Raw genomic sequence first — 8,521 nt, 5'->3', positions numbered from 1 at the left:
TCGCAGAACCTCGCTCCCGGGGAGTCTGATTCCATCCCGGATAGGACGCGTTGAAGGGGTTTCTTCTCCCCTGCTGGTATTTAATTTCCACTGATGTGATTGCGAGGGCTGGGTGTTGGTGAACGCGTCATTAAATTGCTAATAATGAGATCATGCAGGTCTTGATTTAATTCCTGCAGTTGTTTTGATTCTTCTCCTTTACCGCCGACAAATCTGATACATCCTTTCTTTGGGTGGTTGGTCACGTCTTCCCTTTCCTGGAAGATTGTTATAATTTCATCATGCAGCTTTCAAATGAAACGTCCTCATGGACGCTTGGGGTTTCTTCACCTTGAGCTAGTATCTGGATTGGCAACTGGCGGGCAAAATATGGCCCATGAACATACTTGCCAACACTCCCGGATGTTCCGGGAGACTACCGAAATCCAGCGCCTCTCCCGAAAACCTCCCGGGACAAAATTTCTCCTGAAAATCTCCCCAAATTCAGGCCGAGGTGGAGGCCACGCCCCCTCCAGCTCCATGCGGACCTGAGTGAGGACAGCCTGTTTTCACGTCCGCTTTCCCACAATATAAACCTGCCTGCCCAGTGACGTTATAACTGTAGAATGATCGAGGGCGAGTTCTTGGTTTCTTATGTGGGTTTATTGTTAGGATGTTTCATTAACGTCCTCCCAGCGCGGTAACAACACACAACAACAGCAGTCACGTTTTTGTCTATCGTAAAGCAGTACGTCTGCCGTAAACAGCAATGTTGTGACACTCTTAAACAGGACAATACTGCCATCTACTGTACATGCATATGGTTAGAAAAATAGTGACATAGAATAGAACAAGTATGGACAATTCAACCCATAACTAAAAAATGAGTAGATGAGTGTTATGTGTGTGTATAGGTGTGAATAAATGAACACTGAAATTCAAGTATTTATTTTATTTACATATATATATATATATATATATATTTATTTATTTATATATATACATATATACATGTGTATAGCTACAATTCATATATATATATATATATATATATATATACATAATTTGACATAAGAGTTATGCTGTTTTTGAGAACATACCTAAAAAAACATGGGTCAAAGATCCATTATTTGACACAAGAATTGTGCTGTTTTTGAGAATATACCTAAAAAAAACATGAGTCAAAGATCCTCTATATAAGAAAGGAGTTCTGCTGTTTTTGAGAACATACCTAAAAAAACATAAGTCAAAGATCCTCTTCATGACAAAATACTTCTGCTCTTTTTGAGAACATAGCTAAAAAACATGAGTCAAAGAGCAACTATATTACAAGAGTTCTGTTGTTTTTGAAAACATGAGTCAAAGATCCATTATATGACAAAATAATTGTGGGTGTGGTTATTTCATATATATATATATATATATATACATACATATATATATAAAAAAACATATCTATATATATATAAAATATATATATATATGAATATACATATAAAAAAAAAAATATATATACATATAAATATATATATATATAAAATATATACATATATATATATATATGTATATATATATATATATATATATGAAATAACCACGCCCACAATTATTTTGTCATATAATGGATCTTTGACTCATGTTTTCAAAAACAACAGAACTCTTGTATTACAGTGGCTCTTTGACTCATGTTTTTTAGGTATGTTCTCAAAAAGAGCAGAGCTATTTTGTCATGAAGAGGATCTTTGACTAATGTTTTTGTAGGTATGTTCTCAAACACAGCAGAACTCCTTTGTTATATAGAAGATCTTTGACTCATGTTTTTTTAGGTATATTCTCAAAAACAGCATAACTCTTGTGTCAAATAATGGATCTTTGACTCATGTTTTTTAGGTATGTTCTCAAAAACAGCATAACTCTTGTGTCAAATAATGGATCTTTGACTCATGTTTTTTAGGAATATTCTCAAAAACAGCATAACTCTTGTGTCAAATAATGGATCTTTGACTCATGTTTTTTTAGGTATATTCTCAAAAACAGCATAACTCTTATGTCAAATAATGGATCTTTGACCCATGTTTTTTTTAGCTATGTTCTCAAAAACAGCATAACTCTTATGTCAAATTATGGATCTTTGACCCATGTTTTTTTAAGTATGTCCTCAAAACCACTAGAACTATTTTGTTGCATAGAGGATCTTCGACTTTGTAACCAAGCCTTTGATGCTGCCATTTTGTCGCCATCAAATTGACCATGTGAGTTATTCACGTCAATGACCTCTAATTATGCTCTGAACAGTGCAATGTGCACTGTTTACTTATATGACCTGATGCAAACAACCTTCCCTTGTCATAGTGCAAAAAAAAAGAAAAAAAGAGTAAATCACACCCATTTTGTCATGATTTTTTTTAGTTTTGACTCCCTCGGTTCTGTTTTCAGCGCCCTTGAGTTTGTGTGTTTTGGTAACCATCCAATCCAAACCACTTTATTTATATAGCACATTTAAACAACAAAATATATATTTAAATATATGCATATTTGTATGTGTATATATATATATATATATATATATATATATATATATATATATGTATATGTATATATATATATATATATATATATATATATATATATATATATATATATATATATATATGCATATATATGTATATATATATATATATATATATATATATGCATATATATATACATGTGTGTATATATGTATATATGTGTATATATGTATATATGTATATATAAATATATATGTATATATACTATATATATATATTTGTATATATATATATATATATATATATTTGTATATATATATATATATATTTGTATATATTTGTATATATATATATATATATTTGTATATATATATATATATATATATATATATATACACAGTATGTATGAGTGATACCAATATTTTTGTACCGGTTCGAAAATGCTTTTCAATACTTTTCGGTACTTTTTGATACTTTTCTAAATAAAGGGGACCACAAACAATGTCATTATCGGCTTTATTTTAACTACAATTCTTAAGGTACATGAAACATATGTTTCTTATTGCAAGTTCGTCCTTGAATAAAATTAATTAATTAGTCTTTTAGTACTAAGTAAACAAACAAAAGCTCCTAATTTAGTGTGCTGACATATGCAGTAACATCTTGTGTCATTTCTTATTCGATTATTTTGTCAACAATATTAAGGACAAGCGGTAGAAAATGTATTATTAATGTGCTTGTTCCTTTTCTGTTAATATCTGCTTATTTTCTCTTTTAACAAGTTCTATCTACACTTCTGTTAAAATGTAATAATATTTTTTTCTTCTGTTCTTTAATGTTTTACATTAGTTTTGGCTGATACCACAAATTTAGGCATCAATCCGATACCAAGTCGTTACAGGATCATACAATGGTCGTATTTTAAGTCCTCAAGTGTCCAGGGACGTATTTCTTGAGTTTAGAAACATAATATAAAAAAAATTTAAAACAAAAAAAGATTTTGTGCTGCTAAAAAACATCAATGTAATAATAATAGTATCGACTACATACACTAATGTACTTGGTACCATACTTTTTAGAGGCGGTATAGTACCAAATATGATTCATTAGTACAGGTGTAGGGAACCTATGGCTCTAGAGCCAGATGTGGCTCTTTTGATGACTGCATCTGGCTCTCAGATAAATCTTAGCTGACATTGCTTAATGCGATAATTATGAATCATTTCGCTGGTAATCACAGTGCTAAAAATAACGTGCAAAATAGAAAACATTCTCATGCATTTATATCCATCCATCCGTTTTCTACCGCACCTGTTCAAGAAGTCGCATTAATGGTAAGAAGTATTTTATGTCACAATGGGGGGGGGTTGCAGCTTGCTACGGGGTCGTTCTCCCAGGAAGGCAGACGGACTACTCGGGACATGGCATTTAGGTAAAAACATGATTTAATTTTAACTAAAAAATCTATAAACAAAAAAAACGCTCACAGCAGAGGAACAATTTGGGGCTAAAGAACAAAGCTAACGCATAAACAGACTAAGAACATAAATCAAACAAAACTTACTTGGCATGGCATGAGGTACGAAACTATGGCAAGGCATGAAACAAGTCAGCACAGGGCGACTGACTGGCAAAGACAAGCTTAAATGCTGCCTCTGATTAGTGCTCGGGAAGCAGGTGAGCGGGCATTTTGTCCACCCGAGACAGGTGGACAAAATGAGTAACCAAGGAAACCAGACAAGGGAGTGGAAAAAAAAACAGGAACTTAAAGAGTCCAAAGGACAAACAGCACTTGGCACAAACAAAAACATGATCAAGAGACATGACATTTGATTTATTATTGGTTAGCTTCAGAATAACAATGTTATTAAAAAGAATAAGAGACTTATTATACTCTAAAAGATGTTGGTCTTACTGAAAAATGCACGCATTTAGTTATATATATATATATATATATATATATATATATATATATATATATATATATATATTAGGGGTGGGCAAATTATTGCGTTAATTACGCGTTAACTCATCAATCTATTAACGCCGACAATTATTTTATCGCACATTTGTGTATGTTGTTTACATGTTTTTATTTTGTTAACGCCTTTTCTTAAAAAGATGGCGTCGCCCGGATGGGCTTCGTTGTCGAGGGGCTCTTGCTAAAGATGGAACATTTGGCAAAAATACCGGACAATTCTGCAAATTTCATGGCTGGCTTACAGCGTGGTCACTCCGGGATCACTTACGACCGCCAGACAATTCTGAATGTGGATAGATCGGGCGGTTTTGGACTGAATGACGCGTGCTTGCTAGACCGGCTAGCTAGCATGGGAATACTTTGCCGGCTACATCCAGCGGCCTGTGAAGCAGCGGAGTATATGTGTTGTCTGTCTATTTATGAATAATGTAGACGAGGAGTGTTGGCTGAGTTCTTAACGTTTGCTTTCAGAGCGTGCATATCACAACATACAAGATGCCGTCATGGCGACACACAACCTATACCGGGCTACCGCGCATGCTCGTCACTCCTGTTGCATGCTGGGTAGGGTAGTTCTTTTTTCCCCTGGCTCATAACATCACAATATAGTACCATGTATATGATGCCTTCAGTTTATCAAAGCACCAAGCAAACAATCGGAAAATTGCCATTATATCAATTCCTAGATATGGTCATAATTATTTTAAGTGCACTACGCAGAATAAACACAACATTATTAATATTGCTACTACGGATAATTTGATCAAAAATTCCCTAAAGCAGTCCACTACCTATAATATAGGTTTTTTAAACATAAGATCCCTGATTTAAAAAAAAAAGTTTCTGCTGTTACCTCAGAAATTGCCTGTTCAGATGTTATGATTGTGGCTCAGAGATTTGTATTTGATGATATTTATTTTCCATAACAAACAGGATAACTTAAATACCCTGGCAGTGGCAATAAGCTTAAATGTTTGTATTTACATTTTTGGAGTGGATTTTCATAAAATATGCTATTTAACTGCTACTGTTTAACAAGGACTGATTTAAATTGTGTTTGCACAACAAATGTTTTGGCGCTTTTGTTCATGTGGGAGAATATTCCAATAAAGGTGCACTACACACTACTTTTGAATTCTTTATTGGGCTTTGCGTATACAATGCAGTTAATCGCGATTAATCGGAGAAATAGTGCAATTAACTTCGATTAAAATTTTTAATCGTTGCCCAGCCTTTATATATATATATATATATATATATATATATATATATATATATATATATATATATATATATATAGAGGTGGGTAGTAACGCGCTACATTTACTCCGTTACATTTACTTGAGTAACTTTTGGGATAAATTGTACTTCTACGAGTAGTTTTTTATGCAACATACTTTTACTTGAGTATATTTATAGAGAAGAAACGCTACTTTTACTACGTTCCATTTATCTACATTCAGCTCGCTACTCGCTACTTTTTTTTATCGATCTATCTAATGTTGTTTTGGTTAATGACAGAGCTTCAAAGTAGAATCTACACATGCGTGCGTTTCACCAATCACATGCAGTCACTGGTGACGTTGGACCAATCAAACAGAGCCAGGCGGTCACATGACCCGATTTAGACAAGTTGACAAACGTATTCGGGTGTTACCATTTAGTGGTCAATTGTACGTAATATGTACTGTACTGTGCAATCTACTAATAAAAGTTTCAATCAATTAATCAAAAGTGTAAAGGAAAAAAGACACTTTTTATTTCAACCGTATTTCCCGTCAAAAGCCTAAAGACTGATAGCACAGTTCCTGTCTTCACAATAAAAGCGCCGCTCCATCGCGCCTGCGCTAACAAAATAAGAGTCTCCGAAAGCCAGCGCATACAAGCTAGCAAGCTACGGAGTTTGCCGCCAAAGTATTTCTTGTAAAGTGTATAAAAACGAATATGGAAGCTGGACGTATAAGATGCCAAAAACCAACGACTTTCATGTGGTATTAGACAGAAAAGAGGAACTTTTTTTCTCCTCCATTTGAAAAAGTGGACGTCTGATTCCAGTCAATGCAAGTCATCAGAATCAGGTAATACACCAACTTATTTTCTTGTCTTCATGAAAGATAGGAATCTATATGTTAAACATGCTTGTATATTCATTAAAACACCTTTAACTTGTCAACAAAAACGGCAAAATAAATAAATAGAAATATATACTGTATATACATATATATATATATCTATATATATGTATATATATGTATATATATCAATGATTTGTGTGTGTGTGTGTGTATGTATGATATGTGTGTGTATGTATATATGAGGTAGATCACCTCGACTTGGTCATTTACTAAGTAATTGATAAACATTGAAAAACTTATTGGGGTGTTACCATTTAGTGGTCAATTGTACGGAATATGTACTGTACTGTGCAATCTAATAATAAAAGTTTCAATCAATCAATCAATCAAAAGTGTAAAGGAAAAAAGACACTTTTTATTTCAACCGTACTTCCCGTCAAAAGCCTAAAGACTGATTGCCCAGTTCCTGTCTTCACAATAAAAGCGCCGCTCCATCGCGCCTGCGCTAACAAAATAAGAGTCTCCGAAAGCCAGAGCATACAAGCTAGCAAGCTACGGAGTTTGCCGCCAAAGTATTTCTTGTAAAGTGTATAAAAACCAATATGGAAGCTGGACGGATAAGATGCCAAAAAACAACGACTTTCATGTGGTATTAGACAGAAAAGAGGAACTTGTTTTCTCCTCCATTTGAAAAAGTGGACGTCTGATTCCAGTCAATGCAAGTCATCAGAATCAGGTAATACACCAACTTATTTTCTTGTCTTCATGAAAGATAGGAATCTATATGTTAAACATGCTTGTATATTCATTAAAACACCTTTAACTTGTCAACAAAAACGGCAAAATAAATAAATAGAAATATATACTGTATATACATATATATATATCTATATATCTATATATATATGTATATATATTTATATATATAAATGATTTGTGTGTGTGTATATATGATATGTGTGTGTATGTATATATGAGGTAGATCACCTCGACTTGGTCATTTACTAAGTAATTGATAAACATTGAAAAACTTATTGGGGTGTTACCATTTAGTGGTCAATTGTACGGAATATGTACTGTACTGTGCAATCTACTAATACATGTTTTAATCAATCAATCAATTAATCAAATCAATGAATGTCTACTGAGGCTATGGTGCTGTTAAGTTATTGTGGCTCAATGTGCCATTTTTTAAATTTTATTTCAATGTACTATTATTTAATATATATTATTGTTTTAGTTGCTTATTTTTTTGCTCATTGCTATTTTTATGTTTTTGTGCATTATTTGTTGCCGTAATCAGGTTACTCATCAGTTACTCAGTACTTGAGTAGTTTTTTCACAACATACTTTTTACTTTTACTCAAGTAAATATTTGGGTGACTACTCTTTACTTTTACTTGAGTAATACATCTCTAAAGTAACTGTACTCTTACTTGAGTACAATTTCTGGCTACTCTACCCACCTCTGATATATGTATGTATATATATATGTATGTATATATATATATATATATATATATATATATATATATATATATATATATATATATATATATATATATATATATATTACTTTCCATGCAGTCAGCAACCAAATTATTTCAGCTCAATGCAGCCCCCGAGTCAAAGGGTTTGGACTCCCCTGTTTTAAGTAAACAATTGATGAGTATGTCATGTTGTATTATACACTATCATATATAAATAAGGTGTATAAGTGTAAAGTGGCTGAAATAAAGTCATTGTGGTTTGCTGTCCTGGCTTCCTTTCTGGAACATTCACTGCGTCAACGCCTGCATGCGTTTTTGTTTTTCCAGTAAACGTTGAAATCCTGCCCCTCCGTGGTGACCCGGGGGCCGGGCCCTACGGGAGTATTCAGTATCCTCACCTTCTTCTTCCCTCCTCCCTCGCCTCAGCGTCTTCTTGCTCTCTTTCAAACCTGCTCTAAGGGGTGGATGGACCTACCCCAGAGACCG

General features: G+C 33.4%; 1 protein-coding gene across 1 annotated transcript in view; it reads left to right on the top strand.

The window, feature by feature from the left end:
* Positions 1-8,521, top strand: part of asic1b (acid-sensing (proton-gated) ion channel 1b) — a 401,531-nt gene that overhangs the window by 258,239 nt on the left and 134,771 nt on the right. The gene's annotated exons all lie outside the window — the stretch shown is intronic.

Source organism: Nerophis ophidion, linkage group LG02 (genome assembly GCF_033978795.1).
Source record: "Nerophis ophidion isolate RoL-2023_Sa linkage group LG02, RoL_Noph_v1.0, whole genome shotgun sequence".
Lineage (NCBI taxonomy): Eukaryota > Metazoa > Chordata > Actinopteri > Syngnathiformes > Syngnathidae > Nerophis > Nerophis ophidion.
The sequence above is the reverse complement of the archived record's forward strand: the minus strand, read 5'-3'. Positions and strand labels throughout refer to the sequence as shown.